Source organism: Neopsephotus bourkii, unplaced genomic scaffold (genome assembly GCF_033783945.1).
Source record: "Neopsephotus bourkii isolate Nb327-2 ecotype Australia unplaced genomic scaffold, CSIRO-AGI_Nbou_v1 NB_114, whole genome shotgun sequence".
NCBI lineage: Eukaryota > Metazoa > Chordata > Aves > Psittaciformes > Psittacidae > Neopsephotus > Neopsephotus bourkii.
In genome coordinates this window covers 226,244-243,894 of record NW_026900631.1, presented here as the reverse complement: position 1 = coordinate 243,894, position 17,651 = coordinate 226,244, and the positions used below count along the sequence as shown (strand labels likewise).

General features: G+C 45.1%; 1 long non-coding RNA gene and 1 other non-coding gene across 3 annotated transcripts in view; one reads left to right on the top strand and one right to left on the bottom strand.

The window, feature by feature from the left end:
* LOC133218446 (uncharacterized) overlaps positions 1-9,212 on the bottom strand; it is a 33,497-nt gene extending 24,285 nt beyond the window's left edge. For both annotated transcript variants that reach the window (XR_009727162.1, XR_009727161.1), the window contains exon 1: positions 9,062-9,212. This is a non-coding gene — a long non-coding RNA (uncharacterized LOC133218446). The remainder of the gene's footprint in view (positions 1-9,061) is intronic.
* Positions 9,213-17,046: 7,834 nt separating this feature from the next.
* Positions 17,047-17,119, top strand: TRNAT-UGU (transfer RNA threonine (anticodon UGU)). Its single transcript has one exon. It is a non-coding gene; the product is annotated as a tRNA-Thr (tRNA).
* The last annotated feature ends 532 nt before the right edge of the window (positions 17,120-17,651 follow it).

The window sequence follows — 17,651 nt, the reverse complement described above, 5'->3', positions numbered from 1 at the left end:
GTATAAGGAAGCAAAAGCTTTCCTGAAGCCTTGCTACTACTGCCTACTCATAGCTGTTTTGTGGCCAGCGAAGTAAGAGAAGTCTGAGCAGGAGAGCATCAGTGCACTGCAAAATGGAGACACCAAAGGAGAAGGAAAGGAAATAAGGCTTCAGGCTTCTCTAATTTAATAAAGACTTCCAGGAAAGTCTGTCTCTCCTTTCCATTTCCCACCTTTTCTTTGCTTTTAGTCAGAGAACCAAAAGGCCCTCTTTTCCCCATGAGCTTCGTAAGAAGTCCTTGACTGTGAGAGTGGTAAGGCATTTTGTTTTGGTAGAGCCAATGGTCCTGTTTCTTTTAATGTGCCCCTTTCCATGAATATTTATGAGCCAAGGAAATACAGGCTGACCAAGGAAGTGGTGAATGCTCCATCCCTGGCAGTGTTCAAGGCCAGGCTGGACAGATCATTGGGTGACATGGTTTAGTGTGAAGTGTCCCTGCCCGTGGCAGGGGGTCGGAACTGGGTGATCTTAAGGTCCATTCCAACCCAAACCATTCTGTGGTGCTATGATTAGCTTCATCATGAAGTATAAACCATCTTTCGCATAGGAACCCCTTCTAAGCCAGGGCTTCCACCCTTGGCCCTGCCAGAGCTATGATGCACATAGCCATGCCCATCCATGTACCTCACTAGTCTGGACCCTGACTAAACCTCAGGCATGCACTGCCACTGTAGATTTACTTGGCAATCAGTGTGTCAACCCCAACTACTGTTCTGATGTGCTTCTCAGCTAACCCCATACAATGGGAAGGTCTAACAGGATCTCACCCTACCAGCAGTGGCTCAGGAGCCATATTTTCATCCATTTTCCCAGGCATTCACTCTCTTGCAATATAATGAGAAAGGAGGAAGAATGCAGCAAAAAAAAGCTGGACTTAGTTATATACTGAGCTGTACAAATGCACAGGAGATTCAAGCATAGCTGGAATGCCTCCACCCTGCTTTTTCCACCACTGACAGCAAATCTTGCCCCCTAATATATTAAAATGTGGACTCTGTAACATCAAAATTCATATACTCCAAGTGTTGCAACACCCCAAAGAAATAATAAAAGCATTGTATAGAACTAATATAGACCCATTTCAGTCTTCCCACACCGCTCCAGCAGTACAACAGCAGCAACAGGGCAGCACAGGGCCTGCATGTATTTGTACAGGGCTACCACCCCTGTCCTTGGCACAATGGCAGTGCCAGGACTGGGGGTGTGATGGAAGCATTCTGTGCTCCAGAAAGAGAAGCAGCTGGGTAAAGCGACTGCAAGAGCCCCCACGGGGGCTGCTCTAATTTAAACTGGCCACTGAGCAGCTGAGAAGCTGAGGAATAGAAGCGGAGATGGCCTCAAGCCACTGTTGTACTCTCTCTTCCCGAAACTGCACCTTCTGAAGCACAGCAGAAAAAGAACAGCAGACTGCAAAAGAGCCAGGAATGAATCTGGGCAGAACAAAGCCTCTTCACCCAACAAAGTTCCTTTTACAGACACCAAAACCACCCCCAAAGCTGCAGCCCTGCTTGATGCTTGCTGTGTCACCTAAATAAAGATAAGGAAGAGGGAAATGGCTTGGTTTCTCATCATGTTTATCCCAACTTTGCTCCTGAATAATGTCATTTCATTTCCATGGCATTGCTTCTGAATTACCCTTAGGAAACCAGGAGCAGTCAGCCCCTCTTAGCATATAGAACTGATCACAGTTTGAGTTGTGATCTTGGGATCAGCCCAGATAGTCAGAGCAATCACTCTGGGACTTTGATTAGTCAGAGGAAGAGGGTTAAACAGGTAACAACCAAAGCATTCCTCTTACAAGTAATGAACCTTACTCAAGCACAGCACACTGACTGCCCATGTCCGATAGATTAGATTGGTTGTGTAAAGAAAACTGTTTTTCTTTAATAAATGCTCTCAATAGGAAGAGCTGGAAAAGGGGTGAGAGAAGGGAAAAAGCAATTTGACATTTGTCCTGTGACACAGTGCACACGCAGGAGCTGAAGCAGGAAGTTGCGAAGTCTCCTGTGCCCCACACAAGCTGTAAGTCTCCTGCATTCTCAGCCCTGCCAGTGAGAGACTTTGGCAAACCCAGAAGGGAGAAAAGCGCTCCTTTCTGCCACTTCTGAAAGGCTGATGATGGAGCACAAGTTCTAACTTAGCACAGTTAATTCCTCATTTGGACTCACTTCCTATCTTCGAATTGGAAGGAATGGGGTGGCCACCAAATATGGTTTCAGGTTCAAAGATGGAAGGTTCAGGATTTTACTTCTAACCAAATCAAAGTTAGACTTCTGTAAATGTGTGATGCTCTGGAGCCTTAGGCCTGTAGAACCCTCTGTAACCCACAGCATTTCTGGGAAATATGTATTCTTGGACCTAACAACTGAAAAACACACAAATAATATGCAAATAAATATAAATGCTTGGTTTATTGGCCAAAATAAGTCCAAAACACCCCATTGCCTCCAGGGAATCTCTTAGCAAGTTAATTACAGAGTCTCTGTGTCTTGGGGAAAGAAAGTGAGCACACAGGAACCAGCAGATACAAAACCAGCACTGAAGTGGCAGCTGGTGTAGTCCTTACTGCAAGGCACCATCTCCTACCTAACCTTATCTCTCTGTACATCCTCCCATTACTCTTATGAGGGTAACCATATTCCCAGCCTCATGTGGGTGTTGCAAGAGGAAAAGCATCAAAGCTTCTAAGTGCTGTAATCAAGTAAAAAAGCCTTACCTTAGAAGTCCACAAGAATATGTTCTGAAAGCCGAGTGGGCTTTGTAGGTTTATAACAACAAATACAATGCAACTAAAACAACACCACCACTTGTAATGGTTTGGACTGGGGGAGTAACTAGTCTTTTGGCAAAGACAAAGGCAAGAGAGCTACGTTTTTAGCCTGATAAATCAAAACTAATGAGCCCCTAAATCCTTATGTTTCTCTCAATCAGCACACTATCAGCAGTGACAGTATAGCAGCCTTCTCCACCAAAGAGCAGCCCAGGGGCCATCTAATGACACTCCAGTATGAGTGACTCAGAGTTTCTCCATGAAGCAAAGCTTGCCTACATTTCCAGAGCAGATGGCTGAGCTGTGAGACAGTGCATCAGATGGCTCTGAAGTGTTTAATACAATTAAGAATATGCAATCTGGAAATGCCCCAGGCTCAGACAATTTGTCCACACATTTCTATAAAGATTTCAGAAATAAACCTGCACAGGCTCCTTCTGAACAAGCTTCATTATTTCTTAGCCAACAACAAGGAAACCAACCAGTAAGGGAAGCAAATAGAACCCCGCTTGCTAATGCCTTCTCACCCCTGTAATGGGCAAGAGGAACAGAATGTCGACTGCTGATAAACATCATGAAATAGGATCAGTTTCTCAATAGCAAACGCTTTGTGTGCATAGTCCTCCTCCTCCAAGCAATAGAAACGTTAATTATGATCTTCAAAGACTTGCAATTATACCTGATGTGCAAATAGGAAACATCCTACATGAGGCACATCCCTACCTACCTTGTCCCCATCCAGGAGATGGTGAGAGAACAGCACATACTGGGTCTGCCTGCATCTTCCTTTTTACTCACCCTCTTCTCCCTTTCTTTGCTTTCCACCTGTACCTCCATCAGCCTAAGGAAGCAGTTCCCAAAGCCCTGACAATTTCCCAAGCTCAGGAAGACAGCTTGCCTTTGACACCAGGAGAGACAGAGGACTCCCAATGGAGGGGACAAGCTCACACTTCTCACTGCAAGTTTGTCACTGGGGAGTGACTGTGAACCACACCAACACATGGTCCTAAGTACCCTTTCTTAAGTCATCACACCAACAAGAGCATCTCGGTACCTAGTAGCAACCATGCCACATGGGAGACCTCTGACATGTATTTTGTCTACTGTGGAGAGACTTACTGCCTAAAACATAAGCCCACAGAGACAGAAAAAGGAAAGAAAATGGATGAAGCTGAGGGATGGCTGAGCTGCTATAGGTCAAAGCTGAAAACTAGCACCCATGGGCGATTGCCTGCTTCCAGGTGTGCTTTGTGGTCTGTTAAGGGGCAGCAGGGAGATGACGACAATGCCATAGCGGGGCAGGTCAAATCAACCCCTGCACTCCAGGTAGGGATTTGTCCTGTTTGATCTCCAAATAGAAATACAAGAAGAACTTAAGAGTCCTTCCAGTAAGTTGAGGTGCATTGCAGAGGAAGCATATTACATGTGTTTCCAAAACAAGCAGTGAAAGTACAGGATGTTCAATTTAAAGAATCTGGAAAGAACAGATAATAACTGCATGGCTACAACTACAGCCTGTGAGTGCTTACAGTCATATGCTGTGGTTCCATAAGCCAACAGAACCACCAGCTGCTCCAAAAAACAACTCTCCCACTTCCCATTCCTGTCACTCCTTCCCATTCACACCAGCAACTGGGAGCTGCACCAAGCTGTATTGGTTCATGCTTGTGCCAGCACCAGCAGCAGGATTGGAGAAGCAGAGATGAGAGTGAAAAGCTGGAAATGATTGTGGCATTGTCACCTCAAATTAAACTCATCTGCCCTTAAAAGACACATGTGATCTTCCAGCCCTCATACTCACCGTGAGGGCAACAGGTCTGACTCATCCTGCCATAAAGGTGCAGGTTCTTCTGTCAAGACCCATGGGCTCCTCTCTAGGCTGAGCTTCACAGCATAGAACACTTCCTTTTGACCCCAAAGCTCATGCAAGAGGCTGTTGTGCAGCCACACAAGTACCACACTTACCAGTGCTCAACAACCAGAGAGGAAAAACCCATGTGCCTGAGCAATTGAGAACACTATTGAGAACTGTACTGGTTGCACATGCTCAGATGGACAAACTAACACCTTGCAGATGAGCTTCAGCTCCTGCACCACCAATTTCCTGCTGTTTGTTTTCATACATTTTTTCTGCTTCAGTTTTTCCTTTGTGATACACAGAATATCTTTTTCCTTTGTGATACACAGAATACCCTCTTCCATTCAGCAAGATTCCTGACGTAGCTATGGCTGGGTAAATGGCTGTGGACTACACTTCAGGTATGTGAGAGCATACCTAAAAGCAAGTGAAAACCTCCTACTACATATTTTATTATGTATGATAAATGGAAATTATACCTGTAAGAATAGAGGGTGGAATCTGATGGTAGAGTACAAGCGAAGAGCAAACAAATACAGAATGTATTTTGGGGTGGAACACCCCATCCGCCAAATGTCCTGAAGGTCACAAACCAGTTCAGTCAGGAGACCGTTACCAAAACAGGATAGCCAAGCCTGAAAGAGCTAGTGAAGGGTAACTTTCAGCCCTAAGAAAAACAGGGGGTTGTGGCACATCAAAACTGGAATGATCACATGCATTACTGATTTAATGCTTTATAGCTCTTTCAGAATGCGGGAGGATATGACAGAACTTCCAGTGTTTAGGGTGCTACACTTATTGCTGAGTGCAAGGCAAGTGCACAGGGACACAAGAAGAGCACTTACAGGGACACTGCATGTCTCCTTGCATGATGCTGCAGTGAGCCCACAAGGATGTCACTAGCTGGAAACTTCACCTGCTCAAACAAGTTCCAAGGTGTCCCAGATTATATAGTTCAAAACTCAGATTATATAGTTCAAAGATTACATAATATGAGCTCCCTTCCAGTTCCTACACCGCAAATCCACAACACTTTGCTCAAACTGGCAGATGCAGCAGACACAACAAATGCAGAAGCCATACCAGTTGAAGCATCACTGTTCCCACCAGAAGACATTCCCATGCTTCTCCCTGAATCAGCACTGTACTATGCTGGCAGGTTTAAAGGGGTGAGAAGCAACCTGTTATAACATTATAGCTGAGCAATTATGCCACTCCTTAGAGCTGTCAAGCAGTGTTACAATACAGTTTACATGCAGATTATTTACAAATGAGTTCAAGAGATACTGAACTTTAATGTTACACTGGCAGTTGCACAAAGCTTGGCAGAGTCTAAGATAAATTCTCCCATTTCTCCAGTACATACTTGTAACCTTATCCTGTTTCACAGGATCTCATCCTGCATGTAACATCTGCCAAAAACCCCTACACACAGCTCCAGGTCCACTCTCAACCTGCTACACTCCCTCTGTCCCCAAGCTCATGAAAAACACCTTCCCTAGACAGCTGCTTCAAAGAAATTCATGTCTACAGATGCTTTGATAAACAGTCTGTTACCAGAAGGATATATCTATCAGGTAGCATAACTGGCGATTCAGAGATAGGGTCCCCTGGTACACTTCCATTATGTTTTCTTACTGCTATTACTCAGCAGAACTACTGATGAAAGTCAGTGGGATGATAAGACAAATAGTAAAAGACAAATAAAGTCATCATGTGTTGTGTTGACAGCAGCCTGCAATAGCGAGCTTCATTATTTATGTGACAAAGAGGATTAGTGACACTGTACATTAGCATCCAAGACCTGGACAGACTGTCAGAGAAAGGCAGGTGGGATTATACAGGAGAAAGACTTACACTGCCCTGTGAGTACTACAGGGGTCAGAAAATCACTTCATTCTGCTCTAAACCTGCAAGGTGGGACATTTTGGCTGACATTGTCTTTCTGATAGCAGCTTTGGACAAATTATTGCGTGTGTGGTTTTATATATTCCAACTCTGACAGTTTCAGAAGATGTCCTTTCCTGCACAATAACGACATTTCAACCTCAGCACATAATTCAGATCTCATCATTTCACTGGACACTTGCAAGATGAGAGCTCTGAAAAAGGTCTCACTTTCATCTGCGTGCTCCTGAGGCAAAATGAAAACCAGAGGGGAGCACCTGATGAAGATTCTGTTAATGGGATCACCTCCAATTTTCCTTATTGGGACTGAACACAGCATATAAATTCAGACATAAAGAATTATTTTTTATCAGCATCCCACAAGCCAGATGATTTTTTTCCATCCAACAGCAGCTTTGAGAGACAGAAAGGATATTAAAGAGCCTCGTTTGAAATATGAGCATCTCAAAAGCATGTCCAGATACTGAATTACACGGCTCAAATTGTCATTTAAAGTCATCTTTTTATATGTCACAGACTCTAGCCTATTATCATCTAGCCTAGATTAGGACAGCACAGTACAAGGCAGGATCTGAGCTTCACAGTGTAAATACACTAGGCAACTTGCTCCAGTTTGCTCCCAGAAGAAAGAAACTCCATGTCCTGCACTTCTATTTTGACCTGCTGTGCAATTTCTGTAAATTGCTCCTCCTCCGTGAAGTACATTAATTGGATGTACCATAGCTCTGTGTCCAATACAGGCAGTAGGTTAACTCATGATCAGCTGGAAGAGCTTTGCACAGCTCAGCCTCTAACGTTAACTGAGTGCAAGATTCCACAATGCAGCATAATTCATGCTGCCAAGAGTACGACGTGCCTTCACCTGTGCCTGTCATAGGAAAATCTGGAATCTAGGGTACACCCACAGGGACTTGCAAGACAGACATTGTCACATACAGTGATCATCTAACATTCAACAGCTACATCCAAGCAGAAGTTCTTTACTGCTAGGGTGGTGAGGCACTGGAATAGGTTGCCCAGGGAAGTGAGGAACGCTCCATCCCTGGCAGTGTTCAAGGCCAGGCTGGACAGGGCCTTGGGTGACATGGTCTAGTGTGAGGTGTCCCTGCCCATGGCAGGGGGTTGGAACTCAATGATCTTAAGGTCCTTTCTAACCCAAGCCATTCTACGATAAGGAGCACTTAAGGCAGAAACGTGAAGGACAAAGCTTTGCGGTGTCCCATGGTTGAGGACTGACACCATGAATGTGGGACTCCTTGCGCCAGGCAGTGCCCACCAACACGAGTAAAACTAATGAAACAGCATTCAAAACAGCTGGGAAGTGGACATGCACTCCTGGAAACACTGTTCCAGCCTCTGAGGCTTTGTATTTGGGTGCTATGTACCAAAATATCTACACATTACCCCAGCCTGGGCCACAACATACTGATCCACAGAAAGAGTATCAGCCTCTGATGCTCCTTTCCCAAACAACAGTTAAAGAAAACATCAGCTTCAAGCTTCATTCTGCCGCACCACAGGAAAAATGCTAAAATGAAAACTGGAAGGATGAGCCTGGAGAAGGCATTGAAGGGACTAACCCTAGGTCAGAGGGATGAGATAAAGGTTTTCAGACTGCTAATTCATCTAAACATTGCTGTGGTCAGGGCCCATGGGCTTTGGGAGTTTCATCTACATAACATTCAAATTTAATGGACTGGGGAGTTTTCAGGGTTTGCTTTTTTTTTTTTTTCCTCTTGGCAAAGGCGTGTTTGTAAAAGGAGAAGTATTACAACTAAGATAGAAAATGCAGTCCTCCCCTCCTTTCCCCAGACACATATGGAGCACACTAAATGTACACTGCAGCAGTCAATAGCTGGTGCAGAAAGTCAGGTGGAAAGGGTCATAGCATCATAGACTGGTTTGGTCATAGACCTCTTGTCCTATCACTACAGTTCCCGATGAAGAGTCCCTCTCCAGCATCCCTATAGGCCCCCTTCTGATACTGATCATTCTGGGGTTCTTCAGCTAGAGTTTGATTGATCAGCTCCTGCTGTATGAAATGTTTCTGCAACTGTTTCTGCAAAGAAACTAACAAAGCCCTACTAGACTGCATTTAGTTTAGACATTTAGCATGGCATGTGAACAAGCTAAATCAGCCTGCTGCGAGCACACCTACTTCCAGCACAGTATCTAATGAAAAAAATGTAAGGTTTCTTTTTGTTCACAGTTTTTATCTCCTTTTCCTCAAACCTGGTGACCCTGTGTGACAAAGATTTATACAACCAGCAGTCTAAAAGGGGTCACTGCAGAGCAAGCAAGCATAAAATGGAAATGGAAGACGTAGAGAGAAATTAAACCTAGATTCACGTTGCACAATTATCCCTGTAAATTCAGGAGCTCAGAGGAGCCAGCAGTGTGCTGTTACTTTTCACTAAGCACATCTGAGTGATTTACAAGTGACCATCAATTCAGCTCAAAACAACAACTTAAGTCTTGAAATTACCTTGACTTGCTACTCGCTGCTTTGAATATGAGCTGTGACGCTCCGCTTTCCGGTCTGCAAGCCTCAATTCCCATGAGGAAAGGCAGTAATAGCTGAGATCTTCAGCAAGATATTTCTAAAACCATCCTTTTGTTGAGATTGCTGAGGAACATTCACTGGGGAAAGAAAAAAGAGAAATGAACACCGAAGAACAGAAAGTCTTTTTGCATTGATTTATTTTCCAGTTCACATTCTTAAGCACTGCATTATCCATCTTCCATATAAAATGATGTATTTATTACTATCTCTTTTCCAGACATCCCACAATATATACCAAGAATTCTCCTTACAGAGAACTCTGAGCCCAAGGACACATCTAAGGGGATGGGTACAAGCAAACCCAAGCTTCTTTGCCTTTCCCTTCCAACTTAGTGCACTAAGAACAACGTAGGTCTCTACTCTTGCTTCGTAGACACGTTCAAGGACTCCAGATGTGTGAGGCAAAAGAACGGTTTAGGACTGGCCATGTGCACTCCATATTAACACAAAAGTATCTGGTGGATTAGAGAATAAACTAGTGCTTCTATATTACTGCTGCTGCTTTTATTCTCCAGAGGACTTTAAAAGTGTGTGTATTTATTCTGGGAAGAATCCAAACAACTTTCATTCACTTGTCCTATAAAACTATAATAGCTGAGTCAGTCTTTAAAAGCATTTCTCTTTTTAGCTTTGTTTCCTTCATAGAGTACTTATTTATTTACCATAAAAATGGAATGGATCAATTTTTATTTACTTGAAAATGTGACCATTTTCTTTCCAGAACTGTTTGGAAGAGCTATTTCCCAGCTGTAATCTCTTTTACCATATCAATAGGCACCGATGCCTTCAATCCTGAAGCAGTTCTGCCTCAACTGCAGCACTAAATGAAAATTAGTATTTTTTCAGGAAAACAACAACAACACAGCACAATCCCACAATTCAGTAATGTCCTAACTGGAAGACTAAGAACTCAGTGACATGTTTTAGTGGTGGTCTTGGCAATCCTGGGATAATGGTTGGACTTGATGATCTTAAAGGTCTTTGCCAACGCAGCTGATTCTATTTCATAGATAAACTGCTAAATTATTCCCTACTTTGTAAGGTGAGTTTGATAGCCCAGAAAGTATAAAGCAACTATAAGACCTAACAAACACCAGGCAAATGATATTCCACATAATCTATACTCAAATTACCCTCCTGATAAGGAATGTGGTCTTAACACACTGGGTTTCATGCTCTGGGTCACAGAGGATGACCCGAGTCTGTTTTACAGCCTGTATTTCAGTGAAAGGAGTGACTCCCTCCTTTTCAATGGGAGATTACAAGAAAAAGGAAAACCAACCAGTACAATAACAAATTCCTGAAGAGCAGTAAGACTTTACACCACTCAAATGAAGACACACTAGAAGGCATAGAAAAGGACTATGGACTGGTACAAGGCAGACATTTCAGGACACTTCTGAACACTACTGAAACTGACAACGCTTTAGTATTTTGCTGCTCTGATATCTAAACAGGCTCCAATTCATACAGACAAAATCTTCATAGAATAAGTATCATCTAGTCCAATGAGCAGGGACATCTTGAACTAGATCAGGTGGCTATCGCCTTCTTTCAATCCCACTGGATAAAGTTCACATATATACTAATGTAACTTGTACACTGATCTGTTCATCATATATCTGGCAGAGGCACCTCTGCACCCTGACCCTAATCACATCCTGACCCAGCCTTTCCACAGGGGTTGAATCAGTTCCACTCCACACTGCAGAACTCATAGGCTTGATAAACCCACTGCCCTTCACTCAGTCCTGGCTGGAGGTTACAAATGAATCACTTCTAAATTTACTCACACAACAGCAAAGTAAACTGAGACAAGCATTTCCCAACACACTAAAAGCATTAATACATCAGTTACCTAAGTGAATTAAGATGCACTTTCTGTGCCCTATGGCAAGCTGAGCTATCCTTCTATTAAAGTTTGGTTGGAAGAAGAATTAATACACATGTATAAGCTTTGAAAGAGATCTGTCATGTATGAAGAACAGCTGCTGATATTTATGCCCTACAGAGAGGCTCACTTGGAGTTTGATTACAATAGTCTAATGCCCTGATTTGTGAATTACACTCAGGAACAATTTATCCCCTCATGCAGATGTGAGCTTAACCTCATCAGTCCTGTCTGACGTTCCCAGTGGTGCTTTTAAAGCTTTTGGGCACATTTGATCATGGAGCCATCTTGGTAATTCTGCTTGAGGGGATTTGTCAAAGCCATTAGAGTGCAGGCTGGATGCCAGTGTCTGAAGGATGTAGTATCACCTGTGTTAGCCTTCATTAGCTGGTCAGGACTATTATATAGTGAGCTACTTTAAAAGAGACAAGCCTCAAACTAAAAGCTTTACACAAAGCTTAATCCAAATCCTTAAGATCCAAAACATTATCATTCATTCTCTTCCTATTCATTTTCAGCTCTGCATGATGTGTTACATCAGGAAAGCCAAAGACAACAGTCAGTACCCCAAAGAAGGCTGTACTTTCAGTATTTCCAATGCAATCAAAGACAGGAAAAACGATAAAGGGGACACAAACCCAAACCCAGTCACAAAGCTGAACTGTGTCCAGGCTTACTCAGAAGAAGGGAAGTTCAAGGTCCTGCAGACAGTTTGGCCCTTCAGAAGCAAAGGAAAGACTTGGAAACAGCCAATTACCCCCTCTTTGAAAACCTGGCATTACCAGTTGCTATCTTTGTTCACCTCATAAACTGCAGATATTCGGAACTTGGTCGGATTGTACACAGGACCCTCAGCAGTTTGGCAGCTGAAGACAACACACCCAGAGCACGCAGAACTGCCTGTGTAATCCACGTTCCAAACCCCAACCAGCAATGGGAACCAAGGGAATGGGTTGCAGAGGGTGTCAATACAACACAACAATTCACAAGTGGGAAAGTACACAGGAACCTTCCATCCAATGTTTCAGCTTGTTCTGTGGCATATGTTGGTCCAGTCCAGTAAGTGGGAAGATGAATGTGTTCTCCTGGGAGAGAAGAGGCAGGGAGGTTTTATTCCATTCCAGCCCACTTGCAATCTTTTATTTTTATGCTGATAATAATAAGACTTTGCATTTATAGAGCATGCTACAAACACACACATCCACCATGCCTCTTGGAGTCTGGGAAAGAAGTGCTGGATAGCAGTGGAAACAGGGCACAGGGTGAAGTGGCAGAGCCCAAAGCAGAGTAAGGATGGGCACTTTGGATCTCCCGGTTCCTCTGCCTCACACTCATTCTTGAATGGTCTGTTTTCCAAGGAACTTAAAAAACTTGCTTGGAAAATGTGATCAGTACATTTTCAGCTTGGTTTTCCTTGGAAAATGGTTCATGTAACCACACTGGATGCCAGCCCCAAGAAACTTTCAAATCTGCTAACTGGTTTCAGTCAAATTTGAGAACCCTGAAAAACACCAGTACAACAGAACTGAGCAGGGAACTGGGTGTCTTGGCGGGCAATGGAGTTTAGAAAAGAGAATGTTGTGGTGAAAGAGAATTTCTAGCATTAATTCACGAACCAACTGCCTGAAGAGTCATTCCCTTGGTTTGCTTCTCTGTTAGCATCTGAATGCAAGATATGGCAATAAGATCATGTGGAATATGTATGAGATTAGCTCACTGCTCTTAAGACGGAAGTGGATTCACAGTAACACAGTTGATCCTAGTTCTCAAGTTATTTGTTCAGATTGAAGTGATGCTGTACACGAAGATATTGAGTACCAGCTCAAAATTGTGCAGTGGCTGATGAACCCCCCCAAAGTCAGTAAAAAATCATTTGTAAGTTAGGATGGGCTATATTCCAGTATCTGAAGGGGGCCTACATGACTGCTGGAGAGGGACTCTTCATCAGGGACTGTAGTGATAGGACAAGGGGTGATGGGTTCAAACTGAAACAGGGGAAGTTCAGGTTAGATATAAGGCAGAAGTTCTTTACTGTGAGGGCAGTGAAGCACTGGCACAGGGTGCCCAGAGAAGTGGTGAATGCTCCATCCCTGGGCAGTGTTCAGGGCCAGGTTGGACAGAGCCTTGGGTGACATGGTTTAGTGTGAGGTGTCCCTGTCCACAGCAGAGGGGTTGGAACTGGATGATCTTAAGGTCCTTTCCAACCCTAACTATTCTATGATTCTATGACATCTGTGGCCTGACATCAGCTTTACATACAGTTACACACATATTTGTTCAGTGGCGCTGGTAAGGCCAGGCAAGGAGCTAGTCAGGAACAACTAAGTCCTGTTCTAACAGCCTTGGTCCAGACTGAGTGCAAGGCTGTATCTGTTGTTCTGATGCGCGGATTGACTCCACAACTCGTTAAAGTTGTAAAGTAGGTATGCTTTTTATTCAGTGCTGAGACGCACGGGGATAATTCCTCAAAGTCATGCGTGCCTCAGTGTTGTTTCCCTCTACATTTATAAGGTTGCACCATACGCCTATACATATTCATGTCCTATCCCCGCTTCATATTACAGTGAGCTAGAAGGTCCTTTGCACCTGCGCAGTGCCCCCTCTGGTCATGGGCAGGGGTCTCAAGATGAAGTAAATGAGTCTTCCTCCTGTGGGTAGGGGTCTTCAAGATGAAGTAAATGAGTCTTCCTCTTCTTCACTTATGGCCTTAGGGTTTGGTCCCAGCCATCAACCATCTGCTTCTCCCCCTTAACAGTAGATTCAGGGGTCTGCTTTTTCCTATCAATAGGTGCTTATCAGTAGAATCAGGTGTCTGTTTTTCCTTGTCAATAGAACCAAGTGTCTGCTTTTCCTTGTCAATAGAACCAGGTGTCTGCTTCTCCTTATCAATAGCTAGTGCTTTTGTTCTGCTTAGTAGGCATGATAGGTACAGACAATACCTTTGCTTAAGCAATCCAATTCCTCAAACCCGCCTGTACAACCCCCTGTACAACCCCCCCCGTACATTGGTCAACCCTCTGCATCAGTTCCAGTACCCACCCCATTTTCTAGCTTGAGCCTATCCTTGGTGTAGAGGTGGTCCGTGATATATCTTTCAAAGCCTGCTCCTTCTTCACAACTTTCCTGCATGCTGCTCCTGACAGCCTTCAGCATTCCTCCTACCTTGGGGAGCACGTCTTGCAAAACTGAAATAAAAAGCCCAATGGGTTGTATCATCAAGGCAGCTTGCAAAGGGCACTTACTTGCTTGCACAGGGGTTTTACCAAACAGCTGCTGTTATTTCTTCACTTTTACCAGTGGAGAACCAGGTGAAAAGAACATGCGCTCGAGAAAGCCTTAGTTTATCAAGGGGGACACACTACACAAGTGTAATCTTACTGCAAATCAGCAGGAATTCTACACAGCATAGAGAAACGTGGATCTCTACATGTTTGGCCTATCTTTAAAGGTAAATCATCCTACAGATTTTTAGATTTATTCAACCAGTGTGGTAAAAATCCACTCTCTCCAGCATCTGAAGGCTGGGTTTTCCTCATCTCTTCACACAGTACTTAGGTTCCACCTCGTGGCTTTCAACAGCAATGAACAACAGACTAGAATGGCATTTTATTGCCTAAACGCTTCATTTTCCACTCTGTGTGTCTAGTTGCAGAAATCAACTAGAAAGAATCAGAGGCTTCTTTAGATACATAATTTCTCTTGCTATCTCCCCAGAAATTCTCTTGGTCCTCCTATGGGAAGTTCCCAGCTACAGTTACTCTAGTTTAAACATCTAAAGCACATGGGTATTAAGTTGAACTAAAGTTTATTGTTGTGCAAATGGCACCACGAGTATGGGCTAGCTAAGAGCATCAGGAGCTTTCAGACAAGCAATAAGCAGCGCTGATGTAGCTGTTAAAGCTGCGGCTGGTCCTTCACAGCTCAATACCAGAACTTGGTTGGTATGAACCAAGTGAGACACATCTCACTTAACCACTGACATCCTCATCATCGACCCCTTTCATAGTCAACTGAGAAACAAGCACTTGTAGACTGTGATTCAAATGAGTTACTTTAGAGGTTTAACCTCAGACAAGATGAACTGCACCCTGAAGTGTCTCCCTTCCTCACTTCCATTACAAATAGAAGTTATAGAGCTTGCAGATAGCATGGTGCCCCCACCTTGAATCCCACCCAAGGTGTAGGACTTAATACCCTGCTACACAGTGTAGCCCACCTTGCAGTGCGCTCTAAGCAGGCAGCAGAAGGACTCTGGAAGCAACAACAGCAGTTACAGAGTGCACCTAAGTTAAAAAGCAGCAGCTATAGGTACACCTACTACCACAGAAAGCTTGAATTCGACAATGTTCTGTTCTCAGAATACATTTCACCCTGTTGCTCAGTGCTATGAAACTGACCAGGGTAGGTTTATTTCATAGACAGTTCTGCTCCTGCCTACTTTAAGCTTACAGAACAAGCTACACTTGTGTTTCAGTTCCCTGAGGCACAACACCCACCACAGACATCTTATCCCTTTAGGAAGGGCTCTAAAGAGTCACCATCTTCAAAGCAAAGGGGGGGGAAAAGCAACCAAAGAAATGTGAGTTTATCAGCTGCCACATTAGGCTCAAAAGCAGGTATTTTAAAGTTATTTTAGCGTTTTACATAAACAACAAGACAGAGTTCACCAGAACCAGTCCACTTTGTCCAGAGAGATCATGTCTATTTAAAGAGAAGGTGAAATAAGACATAAAACACGAGGACGTTGCCCCAGTTCATGATTTGTTGAGTGTGGGCTGGATGAAAGGTCTTTAACTCCTTAATGCAGCTTTTTCTGTCCATTCTCATTTCAAGGAGCCTTCCTCCTGCCCGCACACAGCTGGAGGCTTGCACCCAGCAAATCATGCCTGCTTGGCTAGAACATGACTGCAGCGTGCAGCGGAACAGCTCTGATTTACGACTGCCTCTTGGTTTCCTCTTAGCTTACCTCTTCACCTTCACCTAAGCTTTAAGGGGGGCTGCATGGGCCAGACTGGCTCTTTCATGCAGAGAAAAGGAGGAAATCTTTGCTGGTTTCAAACCTTCTTACTCTGTAATGGGAAACTAAGGCTGCACACTGCCTATCTGCTGTTGGGTTTATACCCCAGTCAGCCTACACTTTTCAACCTAACTATACCCATTCTGTAAGGCTTATGTCACAAAACCTGAGAAGATTTGACCATAATCCCTCAATTTAAACCCAGTTATTTTAAAATACTTGGTGCAAAACCCTATGTTGTACAGCCTTACCTCCCCAAATCCTGATTCCTACCACAGGGAGCAACTGCTGCGGACACTGCTAGATGGGTGGAGAGCATGGCTTCTCCCTGAAGCAATCCTCTCATGAGCCTCAACTGGCTACTGAAATACGTCTCAGCGCAGTGGCAGTTTCACCCTCAGGTGCAGTTTTACCCTCAGGTGAGCTCACCCCTGACCATGGGGGAAAACATACAGGAGACCGCGATTTGGACCCACACGTGCCTCGGCCACCGATGTGGCTTCTCCCGTGGAGGAAACGGGTGTGCGGGAAGCTCCGGGGGCCGGGCTCTGAGCCGGAGGTGCCGCAGGGGAAGCGGCCTTCACAGCCGCATGGGGCAGGAGAGCTGCTGGGGGCTGCCGCCCCTGCCCTCCGCTGTACGGGGGCGACAAAACGCGGCTGGCGTCGCCCCGAGGCGGGCGGAGAGCGGGACGCGGGGCGGGCGGTTGCTGCCCGCAGGAACAGTGCCCCAGCGGCGTTAGTTTCACCGCCGAGGCCTAGCGAGGCACAGGACAACCTGAGCCCGCCGGGGGCCGCCGTGGCACTTTCGTGCCTTAAGAGGGCTGATGAGCCCCACGGGCACCGGCGGCACCGTCACCTGCAGCCTCCGTGCGGCGGCGGCACCAGCACCGCGACCCGCAGCGCCTGTGAGGCGTTGGCGGCACCGCGACCCGCAGCCTCTATGAGGCGGTTCCAATGGCAGAGGTACACGGGCCGTCGGTAAGCAGAGAAGTGATAGGTGGCTCCATAGCTCAGTGGTTAGAGCACTGGTCTTGTAAACCAGGGGTCGCGAGTTCGATCCTCGCTGGGGCCTCTTGAGTTTTTCCCTGATTTTCTTTCTTTCTTCTTTTCCTGCCTTAAGGAAGCGCGACTGATAGACGGGAGGAGGCAGCCGCCAGCCGGGGATCGTCCCTCGCCGCCTGAAAATCTCAGCTTCGATAGGAGGCCGCTGCTTTCTGCATCCCAAAACGCTGCGTCCGGAGGGTGGCGGTACGAGACAAACGTTACCGGACGTTGCTAAACGTTAATGTGCGCTGCAAAGGGACGGCATGCGCTTCGGCTCAGTCTCAAAGCAAGGGTAGGAAGCCAAACGAGGGCCTGGCTCTGCTGTACAAAGAAATACACCTCTGTGGAAAAGAACATTTGGGGGCTATTACTGCCCTCTTCCAGCATGGATAATGCAACGCCTGGTCCTCACTCCCCAAATTCTCCATGCAGCAGCAGCCCATGGCATGTTAATTCCACAGCATATTATGGAGCGCCCCTCTAGCTCAGCTCCAAACCCACACTAGGGGAAAAAAAGAGGCCTCACCCATGCCCCACGTGCAGGCCAAGAGATGCTTTCC